This window comes from Rattus norvegicus, chromosome 5, assembly GCF_036323735.1.
Source record: "Rattus norvegicus strain BN/NHsdMcwi chromosome 5, GRCr8, whole genome shotgun sequence".
In the NCBI taxonomy this organism is placed as follows: Eukaryota; Metazoa; Chordata; class Mammalia; order Rodentia; family Muridae; genus Rattus; species Rattus norvegicus.
The window spans coordinates 80,707,342-80,729,531 of NC_086023.1; the positions used below are offsets into that span (position 1 = coordinate 80,707,342).

Below are 22,190 nucleotides of genomic sequence, written 5' to 3' on the forward strand. Positions count from 1 at the left end.
TTCTAGCCCTTGACCTCTCAGTTCATTGTATTTGTAATCAGAAGTCAAGGAAAGGGGAAGGGCACAAAATATATGTGACCTAATATTTGACTGATTCCTGTCCCCCTTTACAATGCTTTAGTACATAATTACGTCTAACTTCTGTGTAACCTGTGCCTCACTAAAAACACTATCCTGGGGGCTTTTGTATTTATTGATGGTATCTAAGTGGTAGATGGGGACCCACTCCATGTGTCTGGAAATATCGGGGTATTTGAACAGGACCGTCCCCTACATGTGTTCCCATCTGTTTCCCTATAGTCTCAACCTTTCAAAGGCATTAGAATTGTCCCAGATTTCACACATCGACTATATGGTAATGATGGTATAGATTCAAAAGAACAGGGATTCATTGTCCTGAAGCTGTCCAATGGGGAACCACGCAGGCAGATCTGATGGGAATGCCCGTACTGACCTAGTAAAGGTTGAAAAAGTTAAATTGTGTTATAATGAAGCTACTGATTGCTACTTATGTTTTTCAACAGCAACCTTTCTAAACCAATACTGCTTTAAAATGTTTTATATAAATGCCAAATTCGAATGAGTAAATGATACATAAGATCAAAAAGTAAATATTAGCTTTTATTTACATCATATAGTTATATAAATCAATATGTATATATTCTCATAATTATAATATAGTACCCAGGGCTGCAGAAATGGCTTAGCAGTTAAGAGTGCTTAGTGCTACCTAAGTTCCGGAGGATTGGATGCCCTCTTCAGGCCTCCTTAGGTACTGCACGCACCTGGTGCGTTTCATTCATACATATATACCTATACATACATACATACATACATACATACATACATACATACTGAACACTCATGGACATAAAGTAAAATACATATAACTTTTAAAAAGATAGTGTTAAAACAGAACCACAGATTTTGTATTCCTATTTACTTGACTATTGTACCACAATAATCAAGATGGCTTTTCAAAATCAACATAGGTGTGTGCCTGAATGTGTTACTGTGCACCATATGGCTGCAGGTACTCATGGAGGCCAGAAGAGAGCATTGCATCCTGTGGGACTCAGTTAAACATGGTTGTGAGGAACCTGATATCTATGTTGGGAACTTAATTCTGGTTCTCATCAAGAACAGTCAGTGCCCCTTACCACTGAGCTGTCTTACCGCACCTCGGGATGACTTTTTAAGCCAGACAAGCTACAATCAGGGTAGCAGAGTTTTATAATATCCTCTGTGGTTTTCTGAAGGTCATGTCAAACAAGGAGAAAGCACACTTCAGACTCATTTCTGGCCCTCTCTGGGGTATGGTGCCTTTATTCCTTTGCCTTCAGAGAGGGATGAGTGATTTCTTAAAATGTCTGTGCAATGATTACTAAAGGGAAGCAAAGGAAAATGTTCTGTCTTAATTGTCCTATTTGGGTTAAAGAATATACACACAGAAGGGATGAATCTCCCCCAATAAAAGGTAAAATTGTGATGATCTGCATTTTGATGCTTTGCATCCAATGAAAAATTGGAGCAGGTCTTGTCCAACACACGTGATGAAGAGAGGGTACTATTGAAGCTGTTAAAAGCAAAGAAACTTCTTCACCTCCCCACTAGTCCCAGGTTGCAAGGACTATAGCACATGCAACTGGGCCTATCTGCTCCCCCCTCCAGGTTCCTGCCTTGCTTGAAATCCTAACCTGACTTCCTTTGATGTGGAAGCTTAAGTCAAATAAACCCTTTCCTGCCCAAGTTGCTTTGGTCTTGGTGGTTAATAACTGCAATAGTAACCCACCTACAGAAGGGCTGACAACCAATCATGCGCGAGAACGCTAATGAAATTGCGCACCAACGGCCAGAAGAGGGCATGCGCTCGCGTTTCAAACGGAAGCTCTAAATTGAGGCTCAAAATGCCCTGGGATGGAGTAGGTCACCCTACTCTGATTCTTGGTGAGAAGCAGGGAAATCCAGCGACTTTTCCTGAAGGTCAGAGAGACTACGGTCTCATAGGGGGAAAGTGCGTGAAGACTTGTCTCCAAAACAATTTTCGGTTTGTGGCCATCTGACTTCTCTCCGATGCCCAGATGATGCAGACAGCCCCACCTCAGCCAGTCCTTCCTTTTCCAGGCTCCTGTGGGCCTTCAACAGTCGGGGCGATCCGTTGGGTCGGTCGTCGCCACTTCGGAGGAATCATCTCATAACTGGGTATTTAGATCACCTCTGTTGTCCAGCGCCAAACTCACTTTAGTCCAGCTGAGGGCCAGGCTCCGGTCGCGCATTTGGAAGTGGGATGGAGGAGGCTGCCTGCAGAGTCTTTTCTGTGGTGGCAGCAATACCAACGTCCTGGAGCCTGTGAGGCAGCCATCTTCCCTGACTCTGCCATTAGCAAAACCTCCCCTCAGTCCTCCTCAGGGTTGAGAGTCAAGGCAGCAGCAGAGGGCCAGAAGTCAGCAGCTGTGCTCAGGGAGGAGAAAGGCCCAGTCATCCTGATCAAAGGAAAAAGGGTTTGGAAAAGAGGGGTCTGGGACTTGGGAGGAAACCTAGCTTTTACTTCATAGTGAGTTTACAGAGGGAGACGAGACCTTGGCTTCCCTGGAAATGTTCAAATTTTGCTCACGGCGAAATAGTTAGCTTTTATTGACTTTTATTTTCAAAACAATCCCTTGCCGCGTTTTGGTAAAGGGTGATGTCAAGTAATTTTTAAGACACTCCTAACACCCCTTGTGTTTGAACTTGGCCCGGAAACAGTTTTGAGAAGGTGGCAGGGATCCAGCTTGCTGAAACCAGGTCTGAAAACGGTCCACAACCGATTTATTTTTCTTTTAATTTTTGTGAATAGCACTTGCTCACCAGTGCCTTCACAGGCAAGGCAAGGCTGGACACAGGGTCATGGACTACAGCTACTCGAAGGCTGAGGCAGAAGCATTGCGGATCTTAGGTTAGCCCAGGCTCCACAGTGAAAAGAGGCTTGAATCAGTAAGGCTCTGGGGCTAAGTGCCATAGAGTGACTCAGACCCCTTGGCTCTCCATGCAGAAGTGTTGCATGAAATTATATATATATATATATATATATATATATATATATATATATATATATATATATGTATATGTATATATATACACATATATACATATATATATATATGATAATTTCTAGTATCCAAGTTTCCCCGCCACGAGGGTCTCTGTGCAGCAGCCACCAAAGCAGCAGTTCTGTGGCTGAGAGGCTCCTAATGCTGACATTCCCAGCCATCTGCCACCTGTGGTTAGCTGTCAGAACTCCCCACAACCTGTAAAATCAAAACTCTAGAGGCTGGTAATCTAACAGTCAGACTTCTATTAGTAAACTCTCAACCCGCAACGCCTGCTCAAGGAAATCCAAACTCAATTGATATAAACACAAGCTGCACACCTAGATGGGACAGACGCGCCTACTTACGATTTAACCTTCCATCTAAGAAATCCCCAATAGGACTGTGTGGTTCTGGCTCCTCTTCCTCTCCTATAGGCTCCATCTTGTGTCCCTGTCTCTCTGTCCTCATCTCTGAAGCTCTCAGCCTGACCTTGTGCCTGCCTTCACTGCACACAGACAACAACCACACAGGAGCTCTATCCAAGGGGTTGCTGCAAATCCTAACAGGGCAATGCTGAGGAGCCACGCCCTGTCTGATTCTCTGCCCTGATTCCTGGAGGAGAAAGGCAGGGTGGGGCAGAGCATGGCTGCCAGGGTGCTTGCCTGCCTGTCACACACAAAGACGCCCTGGCTGAGATGCCCAGAGCCACTTTAAAGCAGATGTGGTGGGCCACAGCTGTAATCTGAGCATTCAGGAGATGCAGGTGTGAGGATGTGGAGGGCCATGTCATCCTTGGCAAGCTGGACTTACAAGGCCAGCCTCCGCTGAATGAGACCCTGCCCAAAGACAAAAGCGGAAACCCAGGCAGACGGGGATGAGGAGTGCTTCCATTTCTGTCAAAAGAGACACCTTCCCCGGGGAAAGGACTGTGACAGCTGATGTCCAATACCAGGCACCATGCTGGGGAGCCAGGCTCTCGGGGGAGGGGGGAGCAATGGCAGAAGGTGGCCCTGGCAGGGAATGGGCAAGGAAAAGCTGGGAGGCAGTGTAGAGTCAGGTCAAGCACATGTGTGCACAGGACGCCGAACCCTCAGTGAAGGAGGCCCACTGAGAAGAGTATGAGGCAGACAGGTTAAATGAACCCAGCAAGAGACATCCCAAGAGTGATCACACTGACCTGTCTGTCTTTCTGTCTGTCTGGTATGTATCTGTCTTCCCAGGGCCTGCCTGTGTTTTGTGAGCTCTGTCCACAGAGAGTGCTGCCATGCTTCTGCCAAGCAGGAGAAGCGTCCGGGGGTCTCCGGAACCCTTAAGGAAAGCCGTCTGCACAGAAGATAAGCATTTTCTGTGAGTCGTGAGTACTGGAGGTGAGGAAGCCCTGAGCCACACACACGCCAAAAGAGAGGTGCCCTGGTGCAGGCACCATCTTCATGCCCGACGAGAAGAGACACGCCCACCAGAGCCAAGAGAGAGAGCCATTACACTCTGTCCTTGAAGGGACAGCCAGGTGACAGCTCCCTAAACCACACCCACCCTCTGCCTCCTTCACTCAAGGTGCTTTGTCTGACTGAAGCTGTGTGCGCAGTGAAGGCCGGCCGATGCTTTAGGTCCGCAGGAATGTGATGGTCCAGCTACCGTGGATAACCTACCGAAGGTGCTTCCCTTGGCCATGGCCTCAGCGGGAAGGCCTCACACCACATAAACTGCTATACTGTAGGTATGCCAGACCCTTGGCACCCAGTGTGTTCCCGGACCTGTGCCCTTCAGCCCAGGACCCTGTGCTCGCTGGCTACTTGTTCACATGACACTGGAAACCTGTGCCCTTTCAAGATGCCCCCTCTGTTGCTGTGAGTCGGTGGGGGCACGGGTCCCCCTCAGAGGTCTAGTACTGTATCTACCCGGGAAGGGAGTCTCCACAGCCGTGTCTAGAAGGGTACCTGCATACCACGTGTGACTGTGTTGAGAGTCCTTGCTCACGGCTATGATGTCATTACTCCTCCTCCTCCTCCTCCCTCTCCTCGTCCTCCTCCTGGTTCGTGGTTGACATCCTTGCTGTCTTCCCATGACCACGACTTAGCCCTCCTGTTGGAAAGGCAAGAAGAGCAAAGGCTCCCTGGCGGCCCTGTCTTTTGTTGTTGTTCTCATCAGTGCCTGGCTGGCTGACTTTACCTGAGATCTACTTCTGTGGTCCTCTCACCCCTGCCCCGGAGAGGCCCTATGTTCTCTGGGGTCTGGAGAGGGTTTGCTTGCCTGTGCTGATGAGTCAGAGCCAGGCCTCCCTGTGGCCTTCCCACCATACACCACAGAGCCAGAATCCTCCTCTCTCCTGTCCTGGTGGACACCAGGCACAGGGAGAGCTGAGGCCTGAAGGATACTGTGGAGTCAGTTGTGCCCTAGGCAGGATGGCCAAAGGCTACTGGACAGTGGGGATCGGGGCCTGCCACCAATGGCCCTTTTGGCCCTGCCTCAGTGGGGGTGCTATTTAAGTTTAGGTTCAAAATGTCACCTCATGCTCAAAAGCTCCTCCCATTGCAGGGCTTAAGGAGCTGTGTGTCTTCCCCCACCTGGAAGGTATGGGAAGTTCCTAAGAGAGCAGCCCGCCCTGGTGGCTCCTGTGCCTGACTCACCCGCTCACTGCTTTCTGGGACCCGATGTTCTGAGGAAGCAGGTGTCTTCTGCTTTGTCTAGGTCGTAGTCTCTGGTCTTTGGTTCATTGTCCTGTGATACAATTTCCATGGGCCGTTTAGTAATTATTTTGCTCTTCTTTGAGATAGCACGAAACGTGGAAGCATATTAATAATTGGACCTCTGAGCAGGTGCAATGAAAGATCCTAGAAATGGGTGTGTGTGGAAGGCCGGGAAGCCTCAGTCCCCATCCCCGTCGGGTGGCAGTGGGCAGGCCAGGTCCCTGGGAAGCTGTGGTGGAGGCCTTGCAGGCTGTGACCTGCCGCAGGTTCTGGAGCAGCTGAGCCCGGGTCTCCCGGCAGACGGGGGCCTGTAGCCGGCTCGAGGACGGTAAATGACCAGGGGAACTGGCCTGTCCAGGTCCACTGAAGGTCCTCCAAAGCCTTGCCGGGGTGAGGGTCGCTGTGATGTGGCATGCTGCTGCCACACAGCCTGCCTTCAGAGGCACCAGGGAGCAAGACGCTGTCGGGATGGTAAAGGAGGGCATCTCTGCAGGCAAACAGGGACTCCAACTGCTGACCTCAGGTTCTGACTCCCTTAGCCTTGCTGGCAGGGACACATCTGACTGCCCACTCTGTGGGCAGCCACAGAAACATCTGGCTGGGCTCCTTTTGTCCCCGCCTCTCCCCCACCCCACCCCACCCCCCACACACACCCACTTCCCACAGGAGTGTGAAGAGCTTGACACACCTCTGTCTATTCGGTTTCTAATCCAATGCCCTTCCTGGTTTCCTTTGATGGAGGCATAGGTAAACCTGGGCTGTTTTCCCAGTCAACTTTGATGGCTAACGTGGGCAAGGAGACTCAGCACAGACAAGAGAACCTGGCGGCAGGGATGGCGGTGCCTCCCACACATTGCCTTTGCCCCGATTGCCTTGGCATCTTGGCATTTATGACCTTGGTATGACCTTCATCTTGCTGGTGACAGCACTGGTCCTTGGGGACTCCTGGACTTTCAGAAAGTGACTTCATCCCCTCACTGAGGGCTGGGGATTGGTGTGGGTGTGGTGGAGTAGCAGACATACCCATCCCATCCTGTGTGCTCAGGGGAACTTGGTTTATGGTCCCTGCCTGGGCCTTGTGTCTATCCTTGGGCAGCTGTGTTCCTTGCATTGGCCACAGCAAAGCCCTGTCTGTGGTTCTCAGAAGTTGTGATGTGCTCAGTGACCGGCTGGCACTCCTGAGTCACATCGCTCCTCCATAGACAGAGCTCTGGTCCAGGGTCACCACCGTGCACTGTGTGGCCTGGACCTCCTGCCACCCTTCCTCATTGTCAGTGGTGAAGCTGCTGGAGGAAAGGCCACACTGGGTTCACCCCCAGGGGTCCTCTGCTCTGCCTTGGCAGGGTGCCTCATTCCCTCCTGGTCTCTATGAAGTCCCCTGTGGTCCTCTCTGGGGTTGCTGATCGATTCTTCTTTTTTTTCACTCTTCTCCCACCTTGAGGGACTCGGGAGAGTCCCTGAGCACCGTGGAGCATGCAAGCCCTTGCATGGCCGATTGTCCCCTTGACTCTCTGTCCCCTACGATAGGTAAGGACTCCTGCCCTGTTGTATCCTCAGAGTGGGTGCTGCCTGGTGAGATTGTGTGTCCTGATGACTGTTCAACACAAAGATGAGTCCCTAATAAATGCACAGTTGTTGATTGAAAATAACTCTGGACGTGGGAAGTCCAAGGCCAAGGTCCCGACAGACGGATCGCCTGGTGCAAGCCCAAAGCTCATGAACAGCACCTTAGAGCTGAGGTCCACAGGCAGAGGCTTAAGAGAGCTCCCCTGGGCCCAGGTTCTTGAGGGCACTAGTCATGTTCATGGAGGAGTGTGTGTAAACGTGTTATCAGTATGTGTTTGTGAGTGTGTACACACACAGCCCTGTTCCTTCTCTCACGGTGGAAATTAGGTTGTAACATATGAATTTGGAGGGACACCAACTGTCCGTTCCCGGCATGTCCTAAAGAATGTGGAATATACAGGATGAAGAGGCTCCAGGTTGTGTCTGTGGCCTCTGGACGTTACGGGAACTGTCCCTCCCTGACCGGTGGGGTCCGGGCTTATGTGGATGGGTGACCCAGGACCTCGGGGGCTGGGCAAGGTGCTGTGGAGCAGCAGGGCAGCACTGAGAGCCACTTCCCTTGACTGAGTGGACAAGGGGCAGCCTCCCTTTCTGCCTCCTACAGCACACAGCTGCCAGCCCTGTCCCACCCCTCAGACCTTAGCTCTGCCCATAACTGCTGCTCCAGTGACTTTCCAAAGATGCTGTCATTCCCTCTAGATGAGAGCAGATCAGAGTCACTCTCCTAACTGTCCTGGGCCCACACATGTCCTGATCCTTCTCCCTTCTCACTTCCAGGTGGCTGTCATTGTCTTTTCCTATGGGTTCTTGCCTTGTGCCAGGCTTCTCCTGGATCTGGAGGTGGTCAGGGCCAGACAGGAAGAAGGAAAGGCGAGATTGGTCAGCTCTTTAGACAGTGTTGAAAATGTGCCTCCTGGAGACAGCTCTGGACAGCTCTTCACAGGAGGTCAGGCCATGCCTCGGGGCTGAGGCAGGAGCATGGCCTTCACCACCAGGCTTTGCCTCCCGAGGCCTCTGCACATGTGAGTCTGGGCTGTGTGGTGCCCTGCTTGCCCCTCTATCCTTCTACCTCACCACATCTCTTTCTCTGAGGACATTTGCTTGGTTTCTCTGAGTTCCAACAGTCCTTCAGACAGTTGGGGGAGGAAAGAAGAGGAGAGACTGTGTCCCTGTCTCCCTTGGCCTTTGCCTTGGCTCCTCTTGCTGTCTGGTTCTTGTTGTCAACCTGCTTGGCCAACTGGAGGCTACTGAATTCTGTCACATGTCAGGCCACAGATGCCCTCTGCCCACCAAATAAAAAAAGGAAGTGCTGGGGAGATGGCTCAGTGGTTAACGCTGCTTGCTCCCTTCTCAGGGCCAGATCTCAGGCCCCCCAACCCCCTGTGATATGCCCAGCATTCCTGCCAACTTCCAACTCCTGGAATCCCAAGTGTGGAGGGGTGGAGACAGGAGGATATCTGGGACTTGCCTGCTTTTAGCCTAGTAGAGATGTGAACCCAGGGCTCAGGAAGAAACCCTGCTTTAAGGGACAATGCAGAGTGACTGAGGAGGATGGCTAGTTGCCGTCTTCAGGATCTGTGAGGGACCGGGTGAGCCCAGGGTACAGAAAAGAGGTCTAACAGGGGAGAGGAGCACAGCCCATGGCTCAGTAACCCCACAGGGAGACCTTCACCACCGCCCTCATATGACTTTGTGTTCTTGAGTGAGCAAGAAAAGCATGCGTTCGTCTCCCTGGACGCTCAGTCACAGCTGAGAACTCCTAAATTGACAGATAGTGGCCTGTGATTTGAAAGTCACTCTGTGCTGCTCCCTTTGCCCAGGATAGCTTCACCATCCCTCCACGGGACCACCAAGTCCTCATGCCCATTCTGAGGTGTGAAGGTTCCTACACACGCATGTACTCTCCAGCATCCTCACAGTTAAAGCTCTCTGTGCTCCCTGTATGCTAAGTGCTCACTGACCTCCTGTCCCCTGGGATAGTCCTCCCTGGAGTCCACCTGACCCCGGGTACCCTAGTATCTATCCAGAGTTTTTCATCTTCCTAAAGTGCTAGTTTAAATTACATGTTTGCAAAAGTGAGCACACTGTCACACATTCACAATGTCTTAGAACTGGCAGGGCTGTCGTCCCACACTTAGACAGTGGAGTTGTCATGTTCCTGTCATGACCTTGTCCTCCACAGACTTAGAAGCCCCTAGAGCCTCCTGTAGTCATTGGTACTGCTTTCTGTGGTGTACCTGTGTCCTGAGGCTCCCTCCAACCTTGTGGGCAGGACTGTGTAGTCTGTCCCATTGTCCCCTTTTCTGGTGCATTTGGTGCTTATTGTTACTCTGGGTGGCAGTGGGCGCCCTTCCTAGTTTCATAGGAGCGAACTAGAAAATACGACTGTTGTGTTCTTAACCACACATCTGGGCCAAATGCTGAGCCTGGGTCCCTAGAGGATGAGCAGTGAGAGTTCTCTCCTCCTCTGGATATAACCTGTTCCTGTGTCCTTGGGTCTCAACCTTCTCTTGAGGCTTTTAGCTTTATATTCCTTGGCTCAGTGGTTTTCCTGGTAGAATGGGGCCTTGGCCAAAGCCATAGCTGTCAAGTGTCAGAGTCAGTCTGAACCCAAGGTAGGGATTGTTTTCTTGTCCACTTGGCCTAGGACAGGAAGAAAGGGAAGCCCGAAGTTTCCTCCCTTGGGCTCAGATGAGGGTGTGGATGCTTATAGGGGAAGTTGAGCTGAACTCCATTGGCAGCCTCAAGGGGATCCAAGTGTATGCTGAATATTGAGATGTGCCTGTGTACCCTGTGCTCTGAGGTCCCTAGTGCCGCCTGCAGCTAGTCATTGTGGCTGCTGTCTCTGGTGGCCCTCGTTTCTCTGGTGGCTACCACTGACCTCCTTAGCTTGATTGTGTTGCCAGTGGTCCCATGCCCTCCTGTGGTTGCCTTTGGTGTTTTCTGGCACTCTCAGATGCCCTGGGAGTCCCACTTGCTATGTCCATGTCAGATCCATGTGACCAAGTCTTCCTGTGTTTGTGTTGTACATCTTCCTATACATACAGCACGTTTATTAGATGGCATATATGTTAAGAAGGTACACTGACGTCTTTGGTAGAAGGTCACATGTAGTCCTGGCACTTGGCAGCTTGAACTGTCAAGGTTACCATGAATTTAAATCCAACCTGTGGTACCATTCAACGGTACTAAAAATTTCAATAAACAATGAAAAACTCAAAGCCTATAAATTTATTTGTCCAATATCAGAATTCAAAGCAGGAAGTTCAATATGATTTTTTCAGGAATTGAAACGCTTTGAGTGGCTTCAAGGGCTCTCCCCACCACTTCCACCTTAACTAAAAACGTAACCCTAGAATTTTAAAAAATGTGTTTTTAGGTTTAAAGAGGGGAGGGGTTTCCTAGAAAAATACCTTCTCCCAAGAACAGAATTCTTTAACTTGGAAGAACTGGTCTTAGACATTTATGACTGCTTAGGACACTATGTGTTCCCATGTGTGTGGCCTTAGCCTGTGTTCTCTGACCTGGGCTGCATGTTGAGAATCCTCTGGGATCCTGTGGAAACAATCGGGGCTTGGCCACTGCAGCACATCTCACCCCAGGGCCCACAGTAGCCTGAGAGACACTTGCATGGTGTCACTGCTGCTCCTAAGGCCGCTCTTTGCAGGATGTTTACCAGTCTGGAGCTAAAGCTCAGACTCTCTGTACCGGTAGAGGCTCCTGGGTGTCTCGGGACCTCAGAAGAAGCCAGAGGCAGAATTTAAATGTTGCTGGTCAATTGGCCTGAAGAGTGGACTAACCCAGTGTGTCCACTCTAATGAGTCCTTTGAGGGAGAATGCTTTCCCCGGCTTGTAGAAGGGAAACCAGAGGTTGGAGAAGTCATACAAGTTTGTGCTGCTCTGAAATGGAAAGAGCAGTGCTAGAGGATGTGCGGCATGCACAGAAGAGCAAGTGTGCCAGTCAGACCTCCAGAGCACAGCACATGTCTGCTCATGAGGCAGAGGAGCAGAGAACTCAGTCCCGTCCAGGTCGCAAGGGGCGAGGCCTGTTCTCCACACTTGATTTAAAACAGTGTTGTTTGGGGGTTTTGATTATTTTGCTTTGTTTTTGTTTTTTGTTTGTTAGGGTTTTTGGTTTTTTTTGTTTGTTTTTGGTTTGGGGGGTTTTTTGGTTTTTGGTTTTTGTTTGGTTTGGTTTTTGAGACAGAGTTTTTCTGTGTAAGCCCTGACTGTCCTGGAACTCCCTCTGTAGACCTGGCTGGCCACCACTTCCCAGAGATCAGCCTTTCTGTGCCTCCCAAGCACTGGGGTTAAAGGTGTGTGCCACCTGCTCCTGTCTTAAAATCTTTCTAGTATATGTGCATAAGCTTTTGCCTACATGTATGCACGTAGTTATTTAATTCTCCCAGCACTAAACTGAAGCTGTCCCTGTCGTGAGGCATAGTCACAGACAGAATCTAAGTCATGCTGCTATTGAACAGAAAGGCTGGATGGCTCCTCCAGAGACACAGTCTGAAGCGCTCTATCCTGTATGTGAAATAGCCTGGTTGTCAGACCAACATTTCAGAGAAATGTATTCAGGTTTTTACCGACCTCTGGCTGCACGTATGGATGCGGCCACACTGTTTATAGATTTACACAGGTCTCCTATCTTAGAAAGCTGTGTGGAGGCACGAGACGGCCTTCAAGACAGGTCTGGCCCAATAGCCAGAGCAGGGAAGGAGCAGAACTACATCTAAACCCAGGGAAGGGTCAATCACATTCTTCACAGAGACCAAGAGATTACGGAGGCCGGGGTGAGGGAGGTGAGTAAGGGGAACCTTGTCTCCCTTGGTCTGAGCTGGACACTCTGTAGGTGACCCTTTTAAAGATTAACCAGCTCATCCCTGGGCAGACTTCAAAGGAACACGTCCCAGATGGGCATTCTCCCCTTTTCTCCAAGTCATTGCTTCCAGACCTGTCCCGGAAAGGAAATGGGCCTGGCAGTCTGGTTATGAGACTGAACAGTGGCTGAGGGAGCCTCCTGAGGCTCTTGCACCCCGCACTATGGTCAGCAGAAGGGGAGCAACTCTGTTCAAGCAGGGTAGCCACATTTTGTTTGTTTTCTGGGTCCAAGCCCTGATGGCCAAGGAGTTTGCTAGGTCAGAGACCAGTTCCTTACACATTAAACAAGAAACTTATTTTCTGGATTTTCCCATGTGGCCCCCTACCCCTTCATGTACCATTTTCAGAACCTGAGTATACACAAGCATCCATCCACTCGATGTCTTAAACACTCAAAGGGGCCCAGCCAGAGGTGGGGGAGGAGAGGAAGAGAGAATATGCATGAGATTGTTATAATGAAGCTAGTTATTTTATGTAATTAATATATGACTAATTAATGCCATGCACATGGTATTGGTACAGAGACAGACAGATAGACCAGTGGAATAGAATTGAAGACCCAGAAATGAACCCACACACCTATGGTCACTTGATTTTTGACAAAGGAGCCAAAACCATCAAATGGAAAAAAGATAGCATTTTCAGCAAATGGTGCTGGTTCAACTGGAGGTCAACATGTAGAAGAATGCAGATCGATCCATGCTTATCACCTTGTACAAAGCTTAAGTCCAAGTGGATCAAGGACCTCCACATCAAACCAGATACACTCAAACTAATAGAAGAAAAAGTGGGGAAGCATCTCAAACACATGGGCACTGGAGAAAATTTCCTGAACAAAACACCAATGGCCTATGCTCTAAGATCAAGAATTGACAAATGGGATCTCATAAAACTGCAAAGCTTCTGTAAGGCAAAGGACACTGTTAGGAGAAAGCGACAACCAACAGATTGGGAAAAGATCTTTACCAATCCTACAACAGATAGAGGGATTATATCCAAAATATACAAAGAACTCAAGAAGTTAGACCGCAGGGAGACAAATAACCCTATTGAAAAATGGGGTTCAGAGCTAAACAAAGAATTCACAGCTGAGGAATGCTGAATGGCTGAGAAACACCTAAAGAAATGTTCAACATCTTTAGTCATAAGGGAAATGCAAATCAAAACCCTGAGATTTCACCTCACACCAGTGAGAATGGCTAAGATCAAAAACTCAGGTGACAGCAAATGCTGGCGAGAATGTGGAGAAAGAGGAACACTCCTCCATTGTTGGTGGGATTGCAGACTGGTACAACCATTCTGGAAATCAGTCTGGAGATTCCTCAGAAAATTGGACACTGAACTACCTGAGGACCCAGCTATACCTCTCTTGGGCATATACCCAAAAGATGCCCCAACATATAACAAAGACACATGCTCCACTATGTTCGTAGCAGCCTTATTTATAATAGCCAGAAGCTGGAAAGACCCAGATGTCCTTCAACAGAGGAATGGATACAGAAAATGTGGTACATCTACACAATGGAATATTACTCAGCTATCAAAAACAATGACTTTATGAAATTCATAGGCAAATGTAGGGAACTGGAAAATATCCTGAGTGAGGTAACCCAATCACAGAAAAACACACATGGTATGCACTCATTGATAAGTGACTATTAGCCCAAATGCTTGAATTACCCTAGATGCACAGAACACATGAAACTCAAGAAGGATGACCAAAATGTGAATGCTTCACTCCTTCTTTAAAAGGGGAACAAGAATAGCCCTGGGAGGGAATAGGGAGGCAAAGTTTAGAACAGAGGCAGAAAGAACACCCAATCAGAGCCTACCCCACATGTGGCCCATACATATACAGCCATCCAATTAGACAAGATGGATGAAGCAAAGAAGTGCAGGCCAACAGGAGCCAGATGTAGATCTCTCCTGAGAGACACAGCCAGAATACAGCAAATACAGAGGCGAATGCCAGCAGCAAACCACTGAACTGAGAATGGGACCCCCGTTGAAGGAATCAGAGAAAGGACTGAAAGAGCTTGAAGGGGCTTGAGACCCCATATGAACAACAATGCCAACCAACCAGAACTTCCAGGACTAAGCCACTACCTAAAGACTATACATGGACTGACCCTGGGCTCCAACCTAATAGGTAGCAATGAATAGCCTAGTAAGAGCACCAGTGGAAGGGGAAGCCCTTGGTCCTGCTAAGACTGAACCCCCAGTGAATGTGATTGTTGGGGGGAGGGTGGTAATGGGGGGAGGATGGGGAGAGGAACACCCATATAGAAGGGGAGGGAGAGGGGTTATGGGGATGTTGGCCCAGAAACTGGGAAAGGGAATAACAATCGAAATGTAAATAAGAAATACTCGAGTTAATAAAGATGGAGAAAAAAAAAAGAATGCCATCCACAACTAGACAGAGTTGAATGGCACTCAGCTGTGAGGTGAAGGCTAGGAAGCCAGCAGCAGTTGCCAGAGCAGATCTGGGCCGAAAGTAGTGAGCAAAGGGAGTGCAGACCCAAAAGTGCTTATGTGGGTCTGAGTTGGAGTCAGAATGGCAGGATCAGTCCAACATGGTGCTCGGAAAAGGAGGAATCCCAGGGTTCCTGAAGAGGTTTCAGTCAGAGATGTTGGCTGAGAACTCTCTGGAGCTGGAATTAGGGATGTAGGCCAGGAATAGATTCCCTAGAAGGAAACTGAACTCTTAGCATAGCATTTATAAAGTACCACAAGAGCCTCAGGAGGGAGGAACTAATCATGGGCGGAAGCCGTTGGAGGCAGAGGAGGGAGCTCGGGGACTCAAGGATGTCAGCTAAGGAGAACCATCTGCCTTGTAACCCAGAGGAACCTTGCTAACTTGCAGGATATGGTGATCTTTGTAGGGCTGTGCTGTGCCCTTAGCAGCTTTCACAGGGACATTCTTCTGTTGACCACAGGGCTACTAATACCTACAGAAACTCTCAAGGCCCCCACATCTCCAGAGAACCTCAGAGTCTGACTTCAGAAGCAATCCTGCCAGGCCTTCTTACCGAGTCTGTTTAACATCTGTCCAGAGTGTGGCAGTCAGACTTCCCTGGACAGGGAGCCTGTTTGATGCACTTAGTAGGTGCTTTAAAATGTTTGGCAGTATTCTGCAAAATGAAGGAAGACAGGTACAAAAGGTCATGTGGAATATTTCACTAATCTAGGATTTCCATCAGAGGTAAAATCACTCTGAAAGTTCTTTATACCAAACAATCTTACAAGGCTGGTGTACTGGTTAGAGTGTCAGTGGTTACCGAGAGACAGGACTGTCCAGAATGAAGAATGGTCCAGAACCTAACTACAATTCATTGAGCTGTCTCTATCCCCTTAATTGCTAGTCCTTGCCCACCTCTACATCTAACCTAGCATCCTTGAGACAGTCTACCAGGGGTGGTGTAACCTTTTGCAATGCATTAACTTTGTGAAATTGCTGCCACGTGAGAAGACGGAATTTGGAGTCACCTAAACCTGGTCCATGGTCCATGGTCCATGGTCACTCAAATTTAGCTCCAGAATGAGCTGGGCCTCAGCCTTTGAAGGTGAGAGCTGTGTCTTTGTGTTGATATCATAAAGACAAAAACCAAACTAATAGTTACCAGCTCAGAGACAGATGAACTGATTGTTTAAGGGGTGTCAACTTCCTTTTGAACTGATAAAAAATGTCTTGGCAATAGCATTGGTCTTAGAGGGGTTTTTTGTTTTTTTGTTTTTGTTTTTGGTTTGTTTTGTTTGTTTGTTTGTTTGTTTGTTTGCTGTGACCAGACACCATGACCAAGGCAACTCTTATAAGAGCAACATCTAACTGGGGCTGGATTACAGGTTCAGAGGTTCAGTCCAGTATCATCAAGGCAGGAGCATGGCAGCATCCAAGCAGGCATGATACAAGAGGAACTGAGAGTTCTACATCTTCATCTGAAGGCTGCCAGCAGAATACTGGCTTCCAGGCAACTAGGAGTAGGGTCTTAAAGCCCACGCCCACAGTGACACATCTACTCCAATAAGGCCACACCCCCAAATAGTACCACTCCCTGGGCCGAGCATATTCAATCACAGCGTGCTAAGATGAATGGCATCATAAATATAATAAATGCCAAAAATCCTTTCTACTCAGAAAATGGTCAATCACTAATTTATGTCATTGTCTCTCAAAAAAATTCAATCATTCACCACATATAGGAAACACAATTTATGAATATTTATGTATATCTCACATGCACATAAATGTTTATAAGCCATGTGAGATTCAGATGGAATAACTCTATTTGTGGATTTAAAAAAAAAAAGTTTGGCAGGTATGTTTACTTAGTCACTTTTTGTGGCTGTGACAAAATGCCCACAATGATCAACTGAAGGGAGGAACTGTTTATCTTACCTTAGCTCATGGCTTCGGGGTGTTTACTCCACAGTTAACTGGCTCCATTGCTGTGGGGCCCAAGGAAAGGAAGGACATCACAGCAGGGAGCCAGGAAGCAAAGAGTAAGGGAGTGGCTTGACACGATACACTTCAAGGCCTCTAAAGCTGCTTCCACCAACATCCTAACATCAATCCCCTTCCAATGATCTACCCATGGGTCAATCCACTGCTTAGCTGGGAATCTTCATGAGTCGGTCTCTTCCGGAGAGCCTCACTGCTGATCTTAGCACTGGACTCACCCTCAAGGCATGGGCCTTGGTTGCAGGGGATATCGTATGCAAATCACAACAGCAGTGGACAGTTTAGGGGACCCAGGCAAACCTGCAGTGAAAATATGCTCTGGCCTGTGACTCATGGGTTCTGGGCTTAATGGCAACAGGAAATAGAGAGAGAGGCACCCAAAGGAGCTCTTCAGAAGAAGCCTCTTGAAAAATCCGTGGTCCTTCACTGGGGCAGAGGAGGAAGCTGTGGGGCATTTCACCCAAGTCTACCAGAAGAGGAAGGGGTAGGGAAAAGGTGGGAGAGAGCAAAAGAGGAAGCCTGGTGATGTGGCTAATGTAAGTATTCCTTTCAACATGGATGAATTCAGCCAGGCTTCATTCCATAACTCCCCCTCTTTTGCTTGGCTTTCTCTTGTCTCTGCTTTCCCCTCCAAAGAGGAGAAAATGATAAAACCAGAGAAGATTCAGGGCTTCCTTTCTTTAAACCGATATCCCTTATCTCACCCCCGCAACACACACAATTCATATCAATTACTCATTGAAGGGGCTGAAGATAGCTCAGTAGTTAAGAGCAGAGGATCCAGGTTTAATTTCCAGCACACATATGGCAACTTACCACTGAAAGATCCCACACAGAGAGACCCTTACTCAAGTCTTGGGAAATCTCGGACCCTAGACACAGAGAGACCATTTTGGATGTAATAAGCAAAGGCGAGGTTTTACGGAGACCTATTACAGAGATCTCCAGGCCGACACAGAGGTGTCGACCCCCGAGAGGCTGGGAGAAAGAGTATTTAAAGGCAGAGGCTGTGAGCACCAGGGGATGGGGAATGTCAAAGGGGATGCACCGCAAGTTATAGGATTGTTTTATGGCTCTAGGAGATAAGGGGACGCCAGAAGGTTTTATGGCCCCCTGGTTCCTGGAACAGAGCTACTAAATCAGGAGAAGGGTCGGGTCTTTAGGTCCTCATTATTTTTAAAAGTTTGTCAAAATTGATGAAGCATCTGTATTTGAAACACCTCTGGTTAGGCTTGGGCCTCTGGTTTCCTGGAGTGCTCTCTGTAGGACTCAATGGCTGGAAAGCACAAGTAGGGGCTTAAATAAACATCACAGGGGCAGAACAAAGACCAGTTACTCACACCGGGTGATAAGCAAAGTAGTTCTCTTGCATTTTTAACAATCTGTCTTCCAGAGACACGTCCTGTTGCTGAGTTTTGGGCTAATTTAAAACTCTATCTCTCAACCACCATCTATAACTCCATTTGCAGGGTATCTGGCATCCTCTTCTGGTCTCCATAGGAACCATGCATGTGAGTGGTGCACAGACATACACGTAAGCAAAATACCTATATCCATACAATAAATTTTAAAAGATAATAAAATCAAATGATGTGTATTTTACATTTTTAATAACTTGTTTGATAGCTTTCATTTGGGACAGAGCCTCGCGCTGTAGCCCAGGATGGTCTAGAACTCACTGTGTCACCCAACCTAGCCTCAAGTTCATGACAATGCTCCTGCCTCACCCTCTCAAGTCCTGGGATTATAAACATCAGCTACTACTTCTGGCTTAATACGTATATTTAAAGATCCTCTTAGAAGGCTGCACTTAGAGGACAGCCACTGTGCAACCTATTTCTTCTACTCCTGCCTGACAGTATTAGTCTTTTTAGCATCATCAGGAATATGACTGCAGTGATATGTCATGATGAAAATACCCCTTGCATTCAAAGAGACTGGAGCTTTTGCTGGACCACACAGCAAGAGTCAGTAATATACCTTGAGGTCACATAGGACTTTTAAGACTGTTATCTTACTGCGTGTGCCCTCACGCATACTCTTGAGGGAAACTTCACTCTTACTGCCCTGTGGTTCATTAAGTGCTAAAAACTTAACTCTGTATTACCCGTGCTTTAATAAGTGCTGATATCTGGCAATTGTCACACATTGTTTAGCAGCAGGGAGTTAAGCAAAAGGATTTATTGCTAGTACTCCCTTTTCTGCCAGCAGCCAGAAGCCCTTTGCTGGCCTGGCTAGTTAACTCATTGTGAACCAGAGGAAGAAAATGAAAAGAACTAAGACACTGTGTACAGGCAAATATGCACAGACACATATACTTTCAACCATTCATACACCCACACTCTGGCCAGGCCCGACTGTCTGTCACAATCAACTCCACAAGTATTCATGCATGCACTTACACCCACACATATAGAAATCAGACATACACATCTGGATAGATGGATGGTGAGAGATAGAGTTTTAAATTAGCTCAAAACTCAGCAACAGGATCTGACTCAGGAAGACAGATGGTTAAAAATTCAGGAGGACTGGTCCAGACTCACTGACCCTCCGGATGTCACCGGACGTGGGTAAATGAGTAACGGATTCTGTTCTGCCCCTGTGAACGTTCAAGCCCCCATTGTGCCCTACAGATAATGTTCCAGCCATTGTGTCCTGCAGATAGTATTCCAGGAAAACTGCGAAGCCTAACCAGATGTGTATCAGATGCAGATGCTTCATCAACTGTGACAAACATTTACCCTAAAGGACAGGAATCAAGATCTGTTCTCAGGAGGATGAGGTCTTGACCTTTCCCCTGATTTAAACCCTAGAGTCTTAAGAACAATCCTGTGACTTTGAGAGTTTCCCCTTGTGACACTTTTGGCATTTCCTTTTGACATCCCCTCATCTCCTGGGGCTTGTGACTTCTTCCTTTAGATAGCCCTTCTCCCAGCCACTCAGGGTTGACACCTCTGTCTCCTGTGTGGGATACATGTCGACCCGGAGCTCTCCATAATAAACCTCGCCTCTGCTTATTGCATCAAGATTGTGTGTCTTGTGTGTCTGGGGTCTGCGACTTCCCAAGACTTGAGTGAGGGTCTCCCGGGATCTTTCAATGGATGGATGGATGGATGGATGGATGGATGGATGGATGGATGGATGGGACAAAGTTTCCAAAGCCAAACCATTCGATCAACAATTTTCTTTTCTCTGGTCTTTTACACCTTCTAGACAAAAAGTACTTTAGGAAATTATCTCGGAGATAAAATGTTACATAGAATGGGAGTTACAGAAGGATGTTGATATTAAGTTCAAGCAGTGTTTCATTATAATATACTCATTAAAAGTTCAAAGCGACAGTTTTCACATGTTTTTGCTTTATCATAGTACACAGCTGTGACTTTTTCCTTGGATCTAAATATTTTCCTTGAACACAAAATTGTCCCAAGTCTATTTCTTTTTTTTAGTGTAATTATGAAAGCTCATTTTATTTCTTATTATGAAGCCTTTACCTACTATTCTGAGGAATGGGCACATTCTACTTTTGATTCTAACTCTATTACATCTTTTTAGCAACAAACACCATCTGTAAAAACTTATTTCCTAAAATTATTTTAATCAAATCAGGAATTCTATAGAATTATTATGTGTTGTTTATATAGCATCACTACAAGATAGTACATCTTCATTGTTCTGCAGAGAGATCTGCTCAAAAGGATAGGTTAATGCCTAGTGATAGTTATATTTAATAATAACAGAAAAAGCATATTAATAGCAGGAATCTCTCCTAAAATGAATTTCTTCTGGGCCTTGCCTATGGGAGCAAATCCATCATGGATTTTAATCCAAGGCAGACTCATCTCAGGAAGATTACCTGATAGTTATTAGCTTCTCCTATGATGTCTCCTGACAAACACTGAGCACAATATATGGAGATTGCTTGATAAGCAATGTTCTTATCTGGGTCAGTTGGAGTGAGTCCCTTTATGCCTTGTAAAACTCTCTTAAACATTTTTTTCTGTAAAGTATCCCCTTCAGGGATGCCAGGAGTGGGGGGTTGGGGAAGGCAACTTCTCAGAGGTGAAGGGGAGAGGGAGGGGGTGAAAAAGTCTGAGAGGGGGACTGGAAGGGGGATGGCCATATAATAAGAAAAAAGTATCTACTTCCCCCTCTTCCCCCCCCCCCAGCATGTGATGCTTTCTGTGCTGTTCCGTAAAAGAGAGAGAAAAGTCCTTGGTTATGGACAGACACAGAAATAGGCACAGATTCATGGGACAGCCTTCAGGAAGACACCAATTCACACTGATACAAGAGACAAACATGGACATTGGATGACAGGGGGAACAAAGTAGGGAATTCAGATTTAGGCTTCTTCATGGTTAAACGAAACCAAGGGGAAGTATTCTGGTGTCTTTCCTCAATGAAACATTGCCACATTATTGTTATCTGATCTTATTATTAGTGCATTCAAATTGACATATATAGCTAGGAAATAAATACCATTCCAAAGTATACCATTACCAATCTCCAACCCTTCATAGGATAAAGCAGAAATGTGTCTCTTTTTTGTATATGCGTATTTGTGTATGGTATATGTGCATGTTTGTGAGCATAATGACATGCATAAAGAGGTCAGAGGATGATGTTAGGTATCCTGTTCTGTTACTCACTGCCTTATTCCCTTGACACAGGGTCTCGCACTGAATCTACAGCTGAGCTGGTAGTCAGCAAGCCTAGCAATCCACTCTTCCTCACCCCCAATAGCACTGGGGTTACAGATGCAGGCTACCACACCTGATCTTTTACATGGGTTCTGAGGATTTGAACTCAAGTCCTCATGCTTGTGTGCGGGTGCACCCACTGAGCTGTCTCTTCAGGCCCTGAAGTACAAGGAGTATTCTGCCCTTGTTTAGGCAGCAACCTCATTAGCACTTAGTCTAAATAAGCGAATTACAGATAAGGTCTGGGCCAGACTTACCTGGGCATTGCCAAAACAAAGGAAAGGGAAGTAAATCATTTTGGTGGTGACAATGCTCAGCATGTGAGTCTTGAGAGTCAGTGTGACCCAATCTGAATGAGTTTTGAGGTGTGTGTGTGTGTGTGTGTGTGTGTGTGTGTGTGTGTGTGGGTGTGTGTGTGTGTTGTGTAAGAGGCTTCACTCTATGGTATCTATGGACCACTTCATAAGCCTGGGCTTGGACTTCAGGAATTGTATCCTCCCCCCACCCTCTGCACCATTAAACATTTTTAAGATGTATTTTTAATTATGTGTATGGAGGAGGCAGATGCACATGTGTGGGCAGATGCCCTCAGAGGCCAGAAGGGAACATTGGACCCCAGCACTGGAGTTATGGCAGTTGTGAAGAGCCTGACATGCGTGCTGGGAACTGAACTTGGGTCTTTGGAAGAGCAGAGGGTACTTTTTAACCTCTGAGGCATCTCTTCAGATTCTTCCCTCCCCACTTTTAACCCCAAGAATAAGATGTCCCTTGCCCCTGGTACCATGTTACACATCTCTCACAGAGGTGGTTTAAACCT

The 22,190-nt window shown here is 47.5% G+C and overlaps 1 long non-coding RNA gene across 1 annotated transcript; it reads left to right on the forward strand.

Moving 5' to 3' along the window:
• Positions 1-1,626: 1,626 nt before the first annotated feature.
• LOC134478995 (uncharacterized) lies at positions 1,627-10,545 on the forward strand. The gene is made up of 2 exons (XR_010051830.1): positions 1,627-2,202; positions 4,292-10,545. It is a non-coding gene; the product is annotated as an uncharacterized LOC134478995 (long non-coding RNA).
• The last annotated feature ends 11,645 nt before the right edge of the window (positions 10,546-22,190 follow it).